This window comes from Psammomys obesus, unplaced genomic scaffold (assembly GCF_907164565.1).
Source record: "Psammomys obesus unplaced genomic scaffold, mPsaObe1.curated_primary_1811, whole genome shotgun sequence".
Lineage (NCBI taxonomy): Eukaryota > Metazoa > Chordata > Mammalia > Rodentia > Muridae > Psammomys > Psammomys obesus.
The window spans coordinates 13954552-13973639 of NW_026596088.1; the positions used below are offsets into that span (position 1 = coordinate 13954552).

Sequence of the window (19088 nt, forward strand, 5' to 3'; positions counted from 1 at the left end):
TTGAAATTGCTCATCATGAGGGTGACAGATGTGGCTTAAATGTGTGTCACTCTCTACCCCCTGTCTGCCAAGCTCGTGTGAAGAAAACTTAATTCCCAACTCAGCACTGTGGGGAGATGGGAGCTGATGGGAAATGACAAAGTCATGAAGGCCCTGCACTTATGAACAGATTACATTATCATGGGAGTGGGTTAGTTATCACAAAAATGGGCTTGCTTTAAAAGCAACTAAGACCAACAGAGCCAACAAATCTGGGCCCAGGAGGCCTGCAGAGACTGGTGTACCAACCAAGGACCATTCATGGACAGGACCTAGACCTCTTGCTCAGATGTAGCCCATGGCAGCTCAGGTTCCATGTGGGCTCCCTAGTAAGGGAAGAAGGGACATGGACTGTCTGACATGGACTCTGTTGCCAGCTCTTTGATCACTCTCCCTGTTGGGGGGTGGGGGTGCAACCGTGCCAGGCCACAGAGGAAGAGGATCCAGGCAGTCCTACTGAGACTTGATAGGCTAGGGTCAGATGGTAGGAGAGGAGGGCTCCCCCTTTCTGAGGACTAGGGGAGGGGGATGGAGAGAGGAGGGAGGAGAGTGGGACCGGGAGAAGACAAGAGAGGGGGCTATAATCGGAATGTAAAGCAAATAAATTACTTAAAAATTAAAAATAAAACAAAAGCAACTTCTGGCCCTTTCTACTTCTACCATGACACAGCGTAAAAGCCTCCACCATAATGCCAGCACCTTTCCCAGCTTCCAGAGCTCCAGAAACGAACCTGCTGTCACTATAATGCCCTTGCCTATGCTATTCTGTTAGAGCAACACAAATGAACAAGAATGGCCAACTCATCTGTTTGTCTTCCACCTGAGTACTAAAATGTCTGCATCCCAAAAGACCCTTCTGTCCCCAAAACCCATTAAGAAAAAGACTTGATCCCATTGTTATTGCTGCTGCATGTCTTATGGTGAGGTGTTGGCTGACAAAAGAAAATAGCTAAGGTCCTAGAGCCCCAGGGCAACCAGGCCTGGGCAAGACTGACTTTTACAACAACTGACTCACTCACTGTTATAGCCCAACTCTCCAAGGAAAGAATAAAGAGCTGATGAGCAGTTACCTTGTTTGGGACTGAAAGCCAGGTAGGTATCTGGCTTTACTGCGAATCCTACTGCTGAAATCCATCCCCAAAAGCAAATTCCAAAGACAACAGCAAACACTGAAACAAGTCCTGGGACCAGATGAAGGGAGCTTACACTAGAGCAAACCTTGTTTCGGAAAAGCTACACAGGAACAGAGCAAACATGTTCTCGCTGAGCTTGCTGGCAGCCAGAGCAAAGAGAGAAAGAAACAGCCTTCGGTGGATAACTCCAGGAAATCTATGAACTAGCTAGCTCATCAGGACAGGCTCAAGCACAGAAGAGCATCTTCCGAGACTGTGCTGGAGTGATGCAGCATGCCCAGTAATTCCAAGGAAACAGGCTTTGTAAAAGAGGCCTCTCTTCTTAAAGTGACCCCAGTGAAGGCCCAACGTCCTCTTTTCCCTCAGTGTCACCCATAGGGTGGCAGCTAGATGGAGCTCTGCTAAGAGACATGTGAAGCTGCAGGATGTTACTCAGCAACTTCTGATGAGATGGCTTAATAACAGGGTAGGAAAATGTGGACAAGAGTCAGCAGCTGTGACAGCCCCGTCCTCACAGCCCTAAGATCCTTAGGAGGGCCTTGCATGGTCACCTCTGCACGCCTACACAACCTACAAGAAGCTGACCCTTGGGAGAATATGTTCCCAAGGGAAGGACAGCCAGCAGGTGACCCCTGGCCCTACTCTCCACTGCATGACGTCTGTCTGCCTTGGCACTTGCTCAGTTGCTCTGATGTGTGAGGCAAATGGTGGCTTTGAACAGAGCCCGGAGGCTGATGGGGTCCTAGCCCCTCTGCCAGTCCCCCCTGGCCCCTGATACTCTGACCAGTTCTGAGGAATTCAGCAACCTTACTTGGCAAAGCCTAAGTTCAGAGAATGTTCACCAACTGAAGCCAGCAACCTGAACCTAAGATAGCAGACACAGGTAACGGGGACAACTCAACAAGCTATTCTGTCGCCTCTGGGAAGCCAGGCCAACCCAGACACAATGGAACTCCAAAGCCGTGACATTCAAGACATGTTCAGTGTAGTGGGAAACATGCAGTATTTAAATAAAGGCATGACAGCATAGCCAATCCAACAGGTGGCAACTGCCCAACAGCACATTACCCCATTCCAGGAGCTGCTGACGTATTTAGATGCCATTACAACAAAGTTCCAGCAGGTGGCAGTCCATCGTCTGGATTCCTCATGAGCAGAATGGAGGAGAAAATTATTAGCTTATTGGTGTGTGTGTGTGTGTGTGTGTGTGTGTGTGTGTGTGTGTGTGTGTGTTGCTGTGGTGGGTCACTGAAGGTGGAAGGGGTAAAGGCTAGGACTAGGTATTATGGATGTTGACTGGGTGAATGTTAAGAAGGACAGGGTACTCTACTCTGAAAAACACTGGCTCTTCAGGCCCTGGGGACAGAGCACGTGTATGCCTGGGCCCACTAGTAGCACAAAAGTGCTCAGGAACCCTGAGACTGAACACAAATGAGATCATACTTGGAGCTATGGGGCTGGACTTGTGAATAGAGGCTTCTGTGTGAATAAAGACAAAGCCTCTCTTTGTCAAAAGCCCTCTAATACAGAGGAAGGAGGAGAGTTCACAGAATCCCACTTTTGGATGGCGCTGAGGGCTGTAGGAAGAGCCACAGATTAGAATGGCCTCACAGAATGTGCTGCTCTATACTACCCTGTGAGGCGCCTCCAACAGTGGTTCCTGTAGGAATGTTGCCTCATTTCTCCCTGAGGAGTAAGATAAATAAGCTGTGGTCCACCCCCACCCCTGGGCATTTCCAAAGGATGCCTGATCTTGGCTGTGTACGGCAGCCTTCCAGTGACACGGGTGTGGGCAGCCGTCTGAACCCAACAGACAGCTGAGCCCAACTCAAGTGGCTGAGGATGAAAGTGGAGCAGACAGGACGTCACAATGAAATAACTGAGCGGACAAGCAGCCAGAGAGATGATTATTTCCTCAGTGTGAGAAAAGGGACCACAGAATGACCCGAGTCTTAGGAACACCAGTTCCCCTTAAGTATCCATGAGCCATTTAAGAAGGGCACTGCCTTCTTGTTCTCAGGCCTCTATAAGAGCAGGATTTAAGGGACACCCTCAGATGGGAGACGGTAGTCAGGCTTCAAACCATGAGACCGCTGGGTACTTGAACCATGCGTCCAACACACCCCAGCAACATAACACTGCACAGGGCCTGGCTGGCCTTTGTGTGCCATGACCTCCTGACCTGCATGGCAAGGATGCCAAGAATACCTGCATTTTCAATGAGCTATATCAGCATGGCACCTGTCAAGGAGCAAGGCCTTTGTATGAGCTATTATTTCCTCAATGGCCATCGCAGACACTAATCGGTGTCTATGTTACAAAGGAAACTAAGTCTCAGGAACTAACATGACAAAGGCTGGGATTTTACAAAAGCTGTCTGCCACAGGAAAGAAGAAATGGGTGAAAAAGAAGGAAACCGTGGGCTGCGGCGATGGCTCGGTCAGTCAAGTGTGTACTGCTCGCATGTCAGTCAAGTGTGTACTGCTCGCATGTGAGGACCTGAGTTTGGACCCCCAGCACTCATGCAAGAAGTCTGACTACACACTACCTGGGGGGACCATGAGGGGTAAGTGAGGACAGGCAGATGCTGGGAGCTTGCCAACCAGTCAATCTAGCCAGTTAGTGAGCTCCAGGCTGACAGAGAGATCCTCTCTCAAAAATTAAGGTAAAAAATCAATCAAGGAAGATATCTGATACAACTGATCTCCATATGCACATCACACACACACACCCCCACACACCAACAGACACACACACACTTTTTTCTTTTTAATGAAAAATGTACAAAAAAACTGACTCAAAACTTCTCCAAAGCAGCCCTGCTGGACGGTCTCCATTGACTGAGATTTTGATGGTGCATGTGGAGTTAAATAGGCAAATTTCTCTTCTGCTGAGATTCTTGGCCCTTAAGGTATCGCCTCCTTAAGGTACACCCCTCCAGAGTGTGGGGTCCAGGGATAGTAGAGTCTCTACTTCTCCTGATGTATACAGTCACAAACCATGTTTTATTTAACAGCCAAGGGTTTGACAGTACTCACTGAAAGAAGCTCTGTTCTAGAAACTTGGTTTGAAGTCCCTTCCCCTGGGGCTTTGCCTCCTCCTGCAACTGATTCCCCTCACAGGAAGTACTATTTATCCGCCTTGTGGCTGCTCTGTCACAGCCCAGGCTTTGAGGTTCCGGTTCCACACTTTCACTTGAGAGGTCTCTGGCTTCCCACTCTGGTGGGCACTATCCATGGCACTCTGGGTATTCATACACTCAGCCCACGACCTGAACATCTGGACCCTGGACTTTGTTCCACTGCCTTTTCTGCCGGCCAGGACCCCAGAGTCTTTCTGTGCTTGTTCCCTGGAAATAACAGTGGCATGAAGCTGGATAAACGAGCGCCCTGGTGCCTTGTTCTCCACATCCCAGGGCCTAGCGTGAGAAGGCACCCATACGTGCTCTGTGTCAGCAGCATTCCTCCATCCCCACCACCGTCTCTCTAAGAAGAAGCTATCCCGAGCCAGCCTCACCAAGCCAGCCTCACCAAGCCAGCCTCACCATGCCTCTGCATTCAAAGGAGCCTATGGTCCCATGAAAGATAGATGAGTCATGTTTGAGGCCTGCTGACTGAAGACCTGTCACCTGACCCCTGCTCCCCTGCTCTCTTCCTACTGCTTTCTGTCTGTTGGTTTGTGTTTTTAAGTGCTGCAGAGTAAGGGAAGAGAGCCTGGTTCTAAAGACTCCAGGAAAAAAAAAAAAAAAAGACTCTTCACCGAAAAAACTTACTGCCTGAGGTTGAAGAAAATTCTGGAAAACATCTGCATCTTGTTCTAAGGAAACAAAAGAATGCACTGCTGTTACATGGTGGCCAAGGAGGGATGCTAGCACGAGGGAGAGCAGGTGAACAAGCCCCAGGCCCTCGGTGTGTCAGGCTGGGGACTGCAGACAGGCAGGTAGAAGGATGGGTGTACCAAAGGCTGAGACTTAGACGGGAGAAGGCACACGATCCTGTGAGGACCACATGGGAGGGAGAGGCAGCACAACAGTCTTCCCCTGCATAGAAGTCGCCTTTCCACTACACACAGTGTGCACGGGAGCTTCTGAGGACAGGCCGAGGAGGGCAGTGGGGAGGGCTGCAGAGCAGAAAGCCCCTGGGAGAGCGTGGCCCTGTACGGTGCCTGGCCTCTCTAACGCCTCAGCAAGTGGGAGAGGAGGAAGAAGTGATCCTGACTGAACTGGACCACTGGAGGGAGGGAAGGGCACAGGGTCGTAAGATATTGAGTGACAGGCTGATGGGCATTGTGGGACCTCCTGCATCAAATCTCACCTCTGCCACTTGAGGGCTGAGTGTCCTGGGCAAGGAAGGTGGTCTCAAGGGGTGTGGTTTCTTCCTCTGTGGGGCCTCCCTCTCTTGTGGCTGGCTGGGCTTAGCATAAGAAGAGCACTGGGCACATCTGGCCACCTACTTCAGCCGAAGGGGGAGAAGCTGGGGCTGAGCAAACAGGAGCCCAGAGGGCACCTGCCACAGACACAGACCCACACTGGAGACATTAGGAGGAGGCTCAGAGCAGGTGAGGATGGAAAGACAGGGGGACGTGAGCCTCTTATGAAGGAACAGATTAGGAACAATGTTGTCAAGAAACCAGGCGGAGTGGCTGAGGATAACTGTGGGAAGGAAGAGGAAACTGGAGTGGTCAGTTCTTCACAGCAGTATTCCAAACACGGGGCACTCCTAGAAACAGAAGCAGATGTTTCAAACTCCCCTGAGTTTGCCTGAAACACTGACAGGAGCCCCTGAAGTTAAGCCAGGACCAGGAAAATCAGGAAGCTCATCAGTGGGTGATGGCTATCAGAATTCTGCAGTTACTTGGGGAGAGAGCTAAAGACAGCAAAGAGCAGTGGTTCCCTAGAGAAGAGGGGCCAACAGGAAGGAAGGAGGGTGAATCCAGAATACCAATGGCTGTCTTGTGGTGGGCTGGAGCCTCACAGTGGGAAGGGGCTCTGGGCAACACAGCAACAGCATGCTCAGGAAGTGTAAGGTCCCTTGTATCCCACCAGTGCCCCCAAACTTTCCAGCAAACCACTGCTGAGCACCCACATGAACCAGGTGACTTCTGTGGTGACAGTTTGTTAAGGGGAGCAAACGTCCCCATACATACTGCATGCGGCCACCAAACTTCACTTTGCGGTGACTCTGTAACTGTGAAGACGCTGTTGGCATGCTGGACCATGATCAGTCATTCAACTCTCGACAAATATTTGCTGAAAGCATCCAAGTGCCAGGAACTGTCCTTCACACCACCCCTTGTCCTCATTTGGTCCACATATTGGGGGTGGGCAGGCAAAGGAAGTGAGCAATTAAATTATATTGGATGTTGGGTTGTGGTAAATGTGCTGGGGAGGGGCTGGCAATAAGGGGAGGAGGGCAAGACACCTGGGGGAGGCAAGGCAGACAGGAGGAGGTGAATGGGTGGTGCTATAGACAGAGAAAGGACGCAGCCTGGGCGTGAGAGCAGACAGCCAGTCTTGACCCTGAGAACATGTAGTTCCACTTAGGTTTGGGGGTGGGGGGAAGGGGGATTGTTTTTGTTTTGACAGAGTCTCATTCTGCACCTTAGTCTGGTGTAGAACTTACTGTATAGCTCAGGCTGGCTTGAACTTGTAATCCTCCTGCCTCAGTCTCCCAAATGCTGGGGCTGCAGCTGTGTGCCACCATGTCCAGCAGCCCCGCTTATGTCTTTAAGTCAGGTTGCAGCAGTGAGTGAGAAAAAAAAATAACATTTTTATTTTTGTTGTTTTATTTTTGTTTTGGTGCATATGTATTGGGGTGCATTAAGGTATAGCAGGGTAGTATTAGAGAAAGAGATGGTAAGGTTGTGGGAGAGGTGGGGAAATGCTAGTCATAGGTGCATTTCCATGCTGGTGCAAATGATAGGCTGTGACATCAGTTCTCTTGAGTATTCTAGAGAAAGCAGGAATATTATTTCCTGACTCTTAAACATGGGACTTGTACGGAGGCCTCCAGCCACGGGGGATTGCGTTCAGAGGCCTCCATCCTGGACTCCATTTGCCAGGAACACACCTGGATGAAGGCTGGAGGAAGAAATACCGCCCCCTGCCCCGCGCCCTGCCTCATGAAGGAGTCGTGTTAGAAGCCTAGACGTCTGAGCTGTACCAAGAATGCAGTGCTGTGTGGAGGTGAAACAGACAAGACTCACGCCTCCCGCCCTTCTGAACAGTCACCACCTCCCATTGGGGACAGCAAGCAGGCACCTAGGTCATGGCCAGCCCTGACCTCTCATTCTCCCCTGAGATCGTCTGGAGGAGACACTGCTCATCACCAGCCTAGAAACGACGACACTGAGTCAGAGAGGTGAAGCTGCCTGTGCAAGATCACACAGCTGGAAGGGACCAGCCAGGAGCAGAGCCCAGACATGCCCAGCAGCACGGCCAGGACCACACAGGCTCTGCTGCTTCGGTGACTCAGCAAATCTGAGCCCTGGCCCAACTGGTAGAAGTGGGCTGGGAAGGCTCACCCCAAGGCCTGCCTGTGCTGCCTGGCTGCCAAACCCAGGAATTAACTAGGGCACTGGGGAAGGAGCAGACCTGTCTGAGGGAATGCATAACCAAAGGTTAACCAGATTAGCTTTCTACCAAGACACAAATGGAACTTTCCAGTGTGCACTTGGCCTTTTGCCTTTCCTGCAAGCACAATGTGCCCGTGACCACTTAATCTAACCAAGACTCCGGGGGTCCCCTTCTGCCCCAGATCCAACAGGTAGGTCTGAATGAATCCTGACCCCGTGAGTTCCTCTCAGCTGAAACAGACATAGATTGCTTTCTTTCACTTGTTTCTTTCCTTTGAGATAGGAAAAAAAAAAAAAAAAAAAAACAGCTCTTGCAATTTCAGTTTCGTTTTTGAGTGTTGGTTATAGCAGGAGAATACTCTGATTCTAAGGCTCTGAGTTGTAGTTCTAGCATATTTTTTTCTGAGAAAACGTTGAGCATAGGATCACAATGCTGAGCTTTTATTCTGTGCCCTGGAGGAAGCTTCTCTTGCTTCCCCAGAGCAAGCTCAGTAACTACCACCTCTCTGCCCACTGAGGCAGCCAGGCCTGACAGACACTAAGTGATTGCTGAAAGAGTGCCCTTTGTTGGAATATAAAAGGACAAAATAAGCAGACCCTCAACTAGCACAAAACTACAAAAAGGCAAAACCTTTGATGGGAAAATTAGCAAAGGAAAAGAACCAGAAATTAGACCATAAAATGCAAAGAATAGGAAATGCAAAGAAAAGGAAAACACTTTTAATGTCCTCAGGTCAAAAGGAGCAAGATGTCACTTTCTCTGCTTTTTCTTTCTTTGTTTTGTTTTTGTTTTTTGAGACAAGGTTTCTCTGTGTAGCCCTGGCTGTCCTAGCATTCACTCTGCAGACCAGGCTGGCCTCAAATTTACAGAGATCCTCCTGCCTCTACCTCCTGAATGCTGGGATTGAAGGCATACACCACCACTGCCTGGACACTTTCCCTGCTTTTATTAGAAAAGGTTACATCTTAAAGATACAACTGGTATCAGTGAAGATAAGATAAAAAAAAACAAAAAAAACAAAAAACAAAAAAAAAAAACAGGTCAAGGGCTAAGGAGATGGCTCAGCAGTTTAAAGCACTTGCTGCTCTTGCAGAGGACACAGATTCAGTTACATATAGCATCTATATAGCGGCTTACAACTGTCTATAACTCATTCCAGGAGATCCAAAACCCTCTTTCAACCTCCATGGGCAGGCACTACCTATACACGGTACACTTAATATAAAAGTAAATATTTTTTAAAAAGCAGATCAATCCACCATTAGTCATAATGTAAACTGGTGTGGACTTTTAGCAAGAAATTTGACACTACGTGTATATGCAAACCTTTAAAAAGGGTTATCCCAAGTTAGGTGGATCTCTGTGAGTTCGAGGCCAGCATGATTTACATAGTGAGCTCCAGGAAAACTAGGGCAATATAGAGACTGTGTCTCAAAAACAACAACAAAAATGGGGTGGGTGGTGGTGTGTCATCTGTTTGCCCAAGTAATTTCTCTTCAGACAAGGTCTCACTATGTAGATCTGGCTAGCTGGCCTCAAACTCACAGAGATCCGCCCGCCTCTGCTTCCCAAGTTCTAGAATTAAAGGCATGTGTCACCCACCACGCCTAGTCCGGCCTAGGTAATTTCTTTCATAAATTAGCTGTTCCATTTAAAGATATCACATGGCACAATGTACTCACTGGATCAATGGATGTGCAGGGACTTTCTTAGAGCCTTATAATAGTCAGAAACATCTAAATAGCCACAAAGAAAGATGTTAGTTAAACTTTGAGTGATGTGGTTGGAGAGATGGCTTAGCAGTTAAAAGTATATGCTGTTCTTTCAGAGGACCTGAGTTTGGTTTCCAACGATCATGTTAGGCAGCTTATAACTCTGATGCCCTCCTCTGGCCTATACACACATACACCATACACATATACACAATTTAAAAAAAAAATTATGGGTATATTTAAGATGAGATATTACAATAGTTATTCAAATTATTCTTAAGACTATAACAACTTGCAAAATATTCCTGTAAATGTTAAATTTTAAAAGGGCACAGATCACATACACAATATTCCTAACCTCATTACATAGCTACATAAAAACAATGCTATGAGCACTACCAGAATACTGATCCAATTGGTGAGATGAGTTAATTGTTTTATTATGAAGACTTGATTCCCCATCTCTGCATGTGCTAAACATGAATTATTTATATAGTAACATTTAGGAAAATGTTAATAGGAATTGCCTTTGGGGCTGAGCTAATGAGCACTGACTCCATCGTTTGGTTTTCTGTCTACTTTGTACCCTTCTCTGGAAAGCCGAACGGTAAGCCTTACTATTACGTTTTGGAATTAGCTGCAAACCTGTTGCTAAGAAGGGTGTGTAAGGAAGATGCAAGATAGAACAACAAAGGGCAGAAAATCCTCAAGACCATCTCCACCAGATGGAGGCCTTGTGGAAAGACTAATGCAAGACGTGCTAGGGACCTCAGGCTTCCTGACAATACATTCTTTGTGGCCAGACCTGTCCTCATCACAAAGACTGTAGGTCTGTGGGCAAGAGGGTCAGCTGTGCCCATGGTGCTGGGCTAGGCTCAGGAGCCTACTTTCCTGCTCAGGCCTGCACAGCTCCGAGTCTACGCCGGAATGTAGGTAGAAAGACAACAAAATGACCCTAACAAACCTGGGAAAGATGAGAGAAAGCAGGTGGGTCTTCTTTTGTGGGGTGGTGGTGGTGGGGATTCCGTGTGGGTGTGACAGCACAAATGTGAGACAGACATGGCAAAGATGACCAGGGATGAGGTCCGGGCTGTTCCCAGCTCTGAGACCATACGGCTTTAAAAGGTCAGAGGTCATCAGAATACGTTCTCTGACAAACAACAGGCACAACCAGGTATTCTGCATATCCTTAGCAAAAGGACATTTCCAACAGAAATAAAAACATGTCTTGTTATTTCAAGCCTGACCTGACGCTTCCTGAGTTAATTCACAGACCATAGCAAACTATAGATAAATGTGCACAAGCTTACTCCTTTTGTACTTTCAAAGAAGCAATACAAAGTTTGGGGTTTGTATGTCTGTGCGTGCGTGTGTTGTTTGTGGGTTTGTTTGTTTCTTTACTTACTTATTAAGATAGGGTCTTACTGTGGTGCCCAGGCTGACCCTGAATTTGTGAGAGCCTGCCTTAGCCTACTAAGTGATAGGTTTAACCACACTCAACATTTGCACAAGTATTTTCCACATGTCTTTCACTCCCTTGAAACAAAACCTGTCAATAATATAACCAGGAGAAAGTTATTTACAGTTAATAATATTCCCTGTGTGTAATACAAGTAATACGAAAAGAATCTGTGTAATACAAAACTGAATTAAAGCTGGTTAACAAAATGCATTAAGTTAATACGTAAATGCATCTTCACACGAGACATTATTAATGCACAGCATAATGAGATGCTGGGTCTCTTCGTAAAATACCACTTCTCATACACTTGGCAGTGGAGTTCTTAGAAAAATTCAGTATAAATTAAAAACATGCAGAAATTATTTGCTCCTCTGTAGCATGAAGTCTGGTTCCAGGCTCAGCTCACCACAAACAGGAACAAACAGTGCACAGTTGTGCGGATGGACAATCCTGCCTTCTGGAAGGGTTATCCTTCCCACAGAAGCCCAGCTTGCTCACAGCACCTGCCAAACCACCCACACATTTCCAATATACCCTACAGGGGGCGCTGTACGCCCACTCAGAGAGTCATGCTACAGCCCTCCCGAAAGGAAAGGCATAGAAATTCAGATGTTTACCCAAAACCAAACAAAAATCATTAGCTGACAGGACTACTGGAGGATGAAGGAGAGGAGGAGGAGGAAGAGCAAGAGCTGGTGGAGGAAGGAGGAAGTCACCAGGCTAATATTTACACTCATAACCACCAGGCATTATTCATTGGACCTAGTCAACTTTCTGCTGCACGGCGGCACCCTTTCCACGTCATACTTTCAAGCAAAGACACGGCATTTCAGGGAAGTCACTCGCTGCCCTGGGACGTACTATCCGGACTGCAAGGCAGCCCTCCCCAGCCCTTCAGCACTGCTTCAAGCTGCTGCCCCTCCGTATCTCAGGTCCCTCATCAAGGCTGATGTCTCCATAAATCTGACTGGAACACAAAAACAGCTCAACAAGAGAAAGACAGCCGGCTCCTGGCCTCGCAGCCTCTGAGCCTGAGCACAGGGGACGAAGCTGCCTGTGCAGTAACAGGTTAGCTTTACCTCCACCCCAGCGGAGCCTGACTGAGCGGACGGGCCACTGCAGAAAAAAGACCGTTAGCACCTGTACCCCAAGTTATGGAACTTAAGGGGCTGGTAGTCATCAAATCCAACAGGCAGGGTGCTCCGTGAGACGGAACAGTGTTAGAGGTTTGCAGACACCGCTCTCTGCTGTCCGCTGTCAGGCACTGAAGCTGTGAGCAGGCACTTTAACAAGAGGCTGGGTGTTGGTACGACATTGCCCGCATTGGTCACCTGGATCTACCCGTCACTTCAGGAGTCTTGTGAGACCTGGCTGTGCCAGGATGACCCCATTTGCTACTGACAGGGCAAAGGCCTCGGCCCTTGCAGTCCATTCCATCTTAACAAACTCTGAAGAGTTTTCATGGAGAAGGGCTCGACTTGGATGCCTGTCGAATAACTTCTTGCAAAATAAGCAAGGCCGGCCCAAGGCTGGTCATGGACTTATGTGTAGCATGACAGACAAAAGGCTGTGGGTTACTGGTACACCAGCGCTCAGAGCACAGGCCCGGGAGTCACTGCTTCTGCCCAGCTCTGCTCACCGCTTACATATGTGTGTGGCTCTGAACAAGCTCCGACACTGTGCACGGCTCCTCACTAGCAAAATGGCTTGTGACAGTGTGCACTCAAGGACAAGAATCTGAGAAAGACGCTGAGAACATTGATCGCACAAGGCAAGCACACATCCAGTCAACACTCCCTTATTAATTTAAGATGAATGCAAGTCATCTGAGAGTGGCTAGGGGCCTGCACCCATACCTAGGCACACACATATTAAAAATCATGTACATACACACACACACACACACACACACACACACACACACACATATAATTTGGAAGAGATGGGAGAGATGGCTCAGCAGTTAAGAGTGCCTACTGTTTTACAGGACCCAGGTTCGGTTCTCAATGCCACACTGGGTGACTCACAGTTACCTCTGAGCCCAGCTTCTGAGGACCCAGCACTCTCCTCTGTCCTCTGCTAGCACTCACATGCACACACCACACAGAGATACACATATACGCACATAATTTAAGATAAACCGTAAAGGAGTGGTTGGGGGAGATACAAAACTAGGGAAGGGAAGGGGCCTGAGTCCAGAGACAGGTTTTCCATGACTACAGATTTCTGCTCTGTGTGGCTACAAGGGGCGAAAGTAGGTCACCGAGGAAACACTGGCAAAGCAGAATGGAGGTCAGAAGAAAGAAGAAACTTCTACATGCTGGAGGCATCCAGAAGAGGGAGCGGGCTGTCTGGTGGTTAGAAGTCTGAGGCCAGGAGATGGCTCATCATGTGCCACATAGGCAGGCCTGCGTGTACTAGTCCTGGGCCAGAGAAAGTGGCCTGGGGTGCTCCTTCCACAGAAGCACCTATTGCTGTGATAAACTGTGGGAGTACAGATAGCTGAGGGCGTGGCTGGCAGGCCTAAGGAAAGAACAGTGGACTTCGGACTGGCAGCGGCACACACAGCCCTCAGGGCTTTTCCTTTCTGCTGTCAAGAGCACCAGTTGGTGGGAAGGGAGGTAGGTGGCACAGGGACCAGCAACGGTTCAGAGAACCAAACATGTTGAGGACATCATTCCGGTGATGTCTGTCTACTTTGGGGGACTTAACGTTAGCATCATTGACCACTGCCAGACTGAAGGTGGAGGAGGCTCAAGTACAAAGTGGTGGGCCAGGCCACCTCATGTGCTGTGCTGGGCGCAGAGAAGCCAGGGCGCTGTCTCCGTTTATGGTATCTTCTCTGCAAAGGAGTCAGGGTTCTTCCCTCCGGCTTTTCACCATTGCTTCACCACACAACCACAGACACACACCCTGACCTGGGTCTTAGCAGTGGGCATCTTCTGGGTACCGACCATATGCAAGTCACTAAGACAGAGAAAAGGCCAGTAGCAGGAGACGGGAGGGGCAAGAAGAGAGTCCTACCCCAGCACATTGCTGCCTTTATAAAACTATAAAACTAAAAATAAAGTTAGAACTAGCAACTGTTTGCCAACAAATGTTGTTTGTATTAAAACAATACAATTCAAGAAAAAATATATTTCCTGCTCATGGGCCATTTTCCCAGTATTTCCTGTATACTTGTCTTTGGTCGTTTACATAGTCTCAACTCTGAGAACCTGAAAGAACTTCAGACATGAAGAGAGAACGAAGGCACAAAAATGACTGCGGGCACAGCTACACCATCTGCCAACATGTGGTGGCAGTGGGAGCGCCCCTGCCTAGGCTGGCCAACATCCCACTGGGTGAGAATGCAATCCAAAGCGAGGCTGCTGGGTCTGTCCACAGCTGGATCTGCCCGCAGCTGCCCTCCCAAGCCCTGGCGGGAGCAGCTCAAGCCCCATCACATCTCTATCCTTTACTCCATTTGACTGTAACCAAATCCCACAGTTTGGTAACAACTACCCCCACACACCAAGAACCACTGCTCCCCTCGCAGCTCTCCCTGATGACTGCTATGGGCTGAATTTAGGCCTGTACCTCCTCCTCTGTGGCCTGCTCTCCTCAAAGCCACTGACCTCCAGCACTGTCTACTGGCTAACAATCAGCTCCCATAAAACAGTTTCCTGAGGTCCGTTGCCCCTCTCAGCCTCAGGCCCTCTCTGCTCAGGACAAGAAAGGGACACAGGTTTCACTTTATACACCAAGTCCTGTCCACTGACACTGGTGACCAGAGTATCCTTCTGCCTGGGGTAGGGTGGCAGGGCTGGGAATATAGCCCACATGCTACCCACGAGCCGTCTAACAAAAGGGCATTCAATCGGACCCAGAGGGCCTGGCCCTGGCCTGTGCCCTAGTGAAATCCCCTCAGCAAGCCCTCATGCACCTCTGAAGTCTCAGGGTCCACTTCCACTGTGCCCACACTTCTGCACCATGCTTGCCTCCTCCCCATGCTCAGCAAATGTGCAGCACCTCTTCCCACCAGAAAACTTTACAGCATCCATAAAGCAGCAGCTCCTGGGGAGGGAGTGTCAAGGAGCAACTGAATTGACCTTTACCAGAATTTCCACTCTTGTATCTGTGTACATTTGTAATTCACTCTACTGACCCACCATGACTGACCAACTATCTCAGTGTCCCTGTCTTCCAAGACTGTGACCCTGGAAGTGCAAAACTCAAATCAGTCTAATCACCAATTTGAGTGTCATACAGTGAGACGCTGCTGGGAGCTTAGAAAGCGTGGAGGCTCCCCTAGCCCTGGCCCCGTGTACCCCGTTTGCTGCGACTTACCTTGAGGCTCTGGGGCTCTGGGCAGCATCCCTCTGGAACTAAGCATCCCATTTACAGTATGGTGTGCTGAACTGAGGCCCTCTGCGGACTCTCCCAGCTCTGACACACTACAAGAGCAGAGCTAAAAAATGCACAGGCTTCCTGGCTTCCTGAGACTAGGGGCTAACAGGCACCCAAGGCTGGGCTCAGAAGACAGCAAAGTGCTAGTGGCTCCTCAGAGTGGCACAGATCCACTGCTGCAGGGAGCCAATGTCCCGAAATGGGTAGTTAGAATATTGGGATATGTGTGTGTGCAGCTAAGTATAACAGACAATGAAGAATGATTTTATCTCTCTCTGAGGACGTATAAGTACACTACTCTATATTTATACCTTCTGTCTCCTAATTTAGACCAGAACTTTTTTTTTTTTCTGATCAGCCCTCACTTGCCAATACTTTCTCTCTACAGCTAAATGAAGAACTGGAGTCATGCAAGTTCACAGACTGAATGGACGGCTGATTTACAAAGCCCTCTGAATGTGGCCGCAGGCTGATGCTAGCAACCCCATAATTAGCTTCAGCGTGCTTTGCAGTGATATAGTCTTTTTTTTTTTTTTTTTTTTTTTAATAACTCAGTCTTCCTTCTGGGATGAAGGGAAAGATGGAATTTGTTAAAAATAAATTGAGATTTAGTGGCTTTCCAGCCTTCTGCTGATTGGTGCCCTAAATATTCTATAAATAAGAGAAGGCCTGCCCTATAGTGCACCGTAAACACCCACAGACACTCGGAGCCAAATTCTTCCAATTATGACCCTGTGCCTGTTGCCAAGCTACTGCAAGGACCTACTTGAAAGGCGGCCATCTAGGCCATTTCCTGATTAAGCTGCCCCGTAGCTAGGAATCCAGGCCTGTTGCTCTGGCCTCGCAGCCAGTCCCAAATAACCATTCTGTGTTCCCGAATTAAGCCTTTTCCTTATGATAGAATTACGATTCAAAGGTTACTGCAAAACTCACTATGCACCCAACTGTCCGTCGGCCTGGGCTGGGTGGCTATCACACTGAGACTTTTAAAATCAGGCAACTGAAGTGCAGTCCCCGTGGCGTTTCTAATTGTGTTCAACAAATCAAGGTCAAACAAAAGTAGGTCAGCTGTCAACATAACAGGTGAGTCAGATATAGCCGGCCCTGCTGCACAGCTGCTTCCTGACCAGCAGGGGGCACCACTGCACAACGCAGAGGGTCAAACGGCTCTTCAACAAGTCCTCACCACACCCCACGAGGGGCAGCACGGGTGGCATGGGGCACTGTGCCTACCGATCTGTGGTTCAAACAACAGTGCTTCCTGGCATTCACCAGGCGGGTCTGCACAGCCCTTAAAGGACTGCAGGCTGAGAGGCAGGCTGCGAGCGCCATGTGTCACTGAGATTACTTCCAGCTCCTTAGAAACCAGGATGCTCCAAGCAGTGTGAAGCAAAATGAGCTCAGGCTAGAATAGAAGCAGTCTGCCCCCAAACAGGAGGCTCCCTGCTCGCTGTAGGCTCACCTGGGTGTGGACGAAGAGGACAACACCTGAGAGCAGTGAGAAGCCCGGAGACCTGCTTCCTACTCCACACACATCCACTCTGAGTGGCAGCCGGTGAGTGAACTGGCACCTCCCAACGGAGAACCAAGGTGTGCGTGCGGTCCAGCTTCCGAAACTCACAGCTGGGATCTATATTATACAGCTATAGGGACAGGTTCTTCGAAGCGGACATGAAGAAATGTTGGGAAGCAGGGGTCCCTAAGTACTGAACCTCCTCAGAGAGGCCTCCATCGACAGTGGTCCTCCCCACTGCTGTCATGTGGAACAGGGTTCTATTCTCTACTGGCTGATAACATGTACATGCCTAGAGCCTGGGCGGCAGGCCAGCCCTCTCTCTGCCTTGCTTTGTTCCCTCGGCATAGTGACAGCAACATTGAGGGCCCTTAGCAATCACTCTGTGCATACCCAGGGAGGAAATGAGCATGCGCACAGACCTCTGTGAAGATCTCAACAGGAGAACCCCACAGCAAGCTACAGCAATGGTCCTTCTGCACAATGGGGTGAGGTAAGGCTGGGGGTGCCAGTCTGCGCAGGGGTGCATGTTTACAGGCAACGGGGCTGGATCCCAGAGCCGCTCACGCAGCATCCAGCCCTGGTCTGGCAGCGAGCACCCGCTGCGAGAATCGGGACTCTAGAAGCAGCAAAGAGCAACAACTTGAGGCAGAACCCGCTCATCAGGAAGAACTTTCCCATCAGCCACCTAATCAATACACAGCAGGCTCAGCTCCTGCATCCCAAATCCAGGTCCCATTCTCATCTTCAGAGAGCACTGACAACCACCGCCGGAGCAGGATGGAGAATTCTGGGCCTTTTCTCAGTGGCAGTGACAGTCATCACAGCCGTCGCTGTTAGCAACGGCAGGCTATTCCACGGTTCTCTGGAAAAGTTCCAAGGAGAGGCCTGCAAGCAAGTCTGTGCCTGGCGGTGGTAAGGTCCTTGGAATTTGCCTCTTCTCAAACCAAGAACTCAAAATTTGAACAATAAGAGGGAGACAGTGGAGCATAATTTTTAAAATTGAAATCTCCCAAGCCTTTAAGTTGACAAGTGAACACTGTACCGACCTGAATTGAGAACATTCATCTCCGCTGAAGCTAAGTTTATCCCCATTATAGTCTATACACCACAACAACACTCCAATCCATCTGATATTTTGGGCCGAGCACCCCCACGCACACCAGTCTGTCTGCTAGCTGCAGGCTCTGGCTTGAATTCATGTGCAAATCAGCAGGTGCATCTCATCAAAACGGCCAGGCTGGCTCTAGCGTGTGAATCCATTTTCCAATTATGAGAAATAAATGCAAGTGGCAAATGTCATCAGACAGGTATTTCCAAATGCTACCAGGATGTCCTGCAGCCCTTAGACACAAGCATCCTTCAGAAGGGCTAAGCCCACAGTTGCTGAGGAGCAAAAACATGAAGTCAGCCTGACCCTGGGTATGGGAGTGCGGCTAGAACCGACAGACCTGAAGACAATGTCTGATGAAAGTCAGGCTTGTGGGTATTTTTCCCATTCTTTTTTTTCTTTTGAGAACTTCGGTTTATAAACACCACCAGATTTACACACACACACACACACACACACACACACACACACACACCCTGCGAGGATAAGGGGCACTAACCTTTCTTTCTGTCGTCACTTCTGTTTTACTTCAGACAACCCACCAAGATAAAGGACCACACAGGAAGAGCCTTGCTTCTCACAGCACATGGGTTGGGAATGACTGGCATGGCGTGGGAAACTGTGCAAGCTCCTGCGTGGACAACCTAACCGTGGAGGATTGTTCAGCCAGTGGATATACAGGAACGGAGATGCTTCCCAGACTTCCCTTGAGCCCACTGCTAAGAGAAGGACAAGTGGCACACCCAGAAAAGAGCAGGAATGTCAACATGGGGACCAGAAGGTCTTACACAAGATAAACTTGGGAGCAACAGCATGGGACAGGGAAAAAAAGGCAGGGCACTACCTGCATTCTAGCTGCAGAGTCCCAGGATACTAATGGTGATGATAATAATTAGATCTGCAATGTGTTATTAGTGACTGACAGCGCAGTATTAACTCACAGTAGGCAGTAAGTATATGGTGTTTCTTTCTGTTGTTTTCTTTTTTGTGGAAGGAGTAAAGCAGTACCTTGTAGCCTAGGCTGGCCTCAAACTTCCTATACAGCCAAGGATAACCCTAAGCTCCTGTTCCTCCTGCCTCCACCTGCTCAGCACTGGGATTACACAGCGTGCGACCTCCACACCTGGGACATGTTATTTCATTTGATTTTCATGG

General features: G+C 48.9%; 1 protein-coding gene across 4 annotated transcripts in view; it reads right to left on the minus strand.

Annotated features, from left to right (window-relative positions):
* The window catches only part of Bmal1 (basic helix-loop-helix ARNT like 1), a 94666-nt gene that overhangs the window by 39379 nt on the left and 36199 nt on the right, over positions 1-19088 (minus strand). The window contains exon 1 of one of the 4 annotated variants that reach the window (XM_055627466.1): positions 18433-18748. The exons of the other annotated variants lie outside the window; for them this stretch is intronic. The gene's annotated coding sequence lies outside the window, so the exon portion shown is untranslated. Of the gene's footprint in view, positions 1-18432; positions 18749-19088 lie in introns of those variants that run through there. 4 annotated transcript variants of the gene reach the window in all.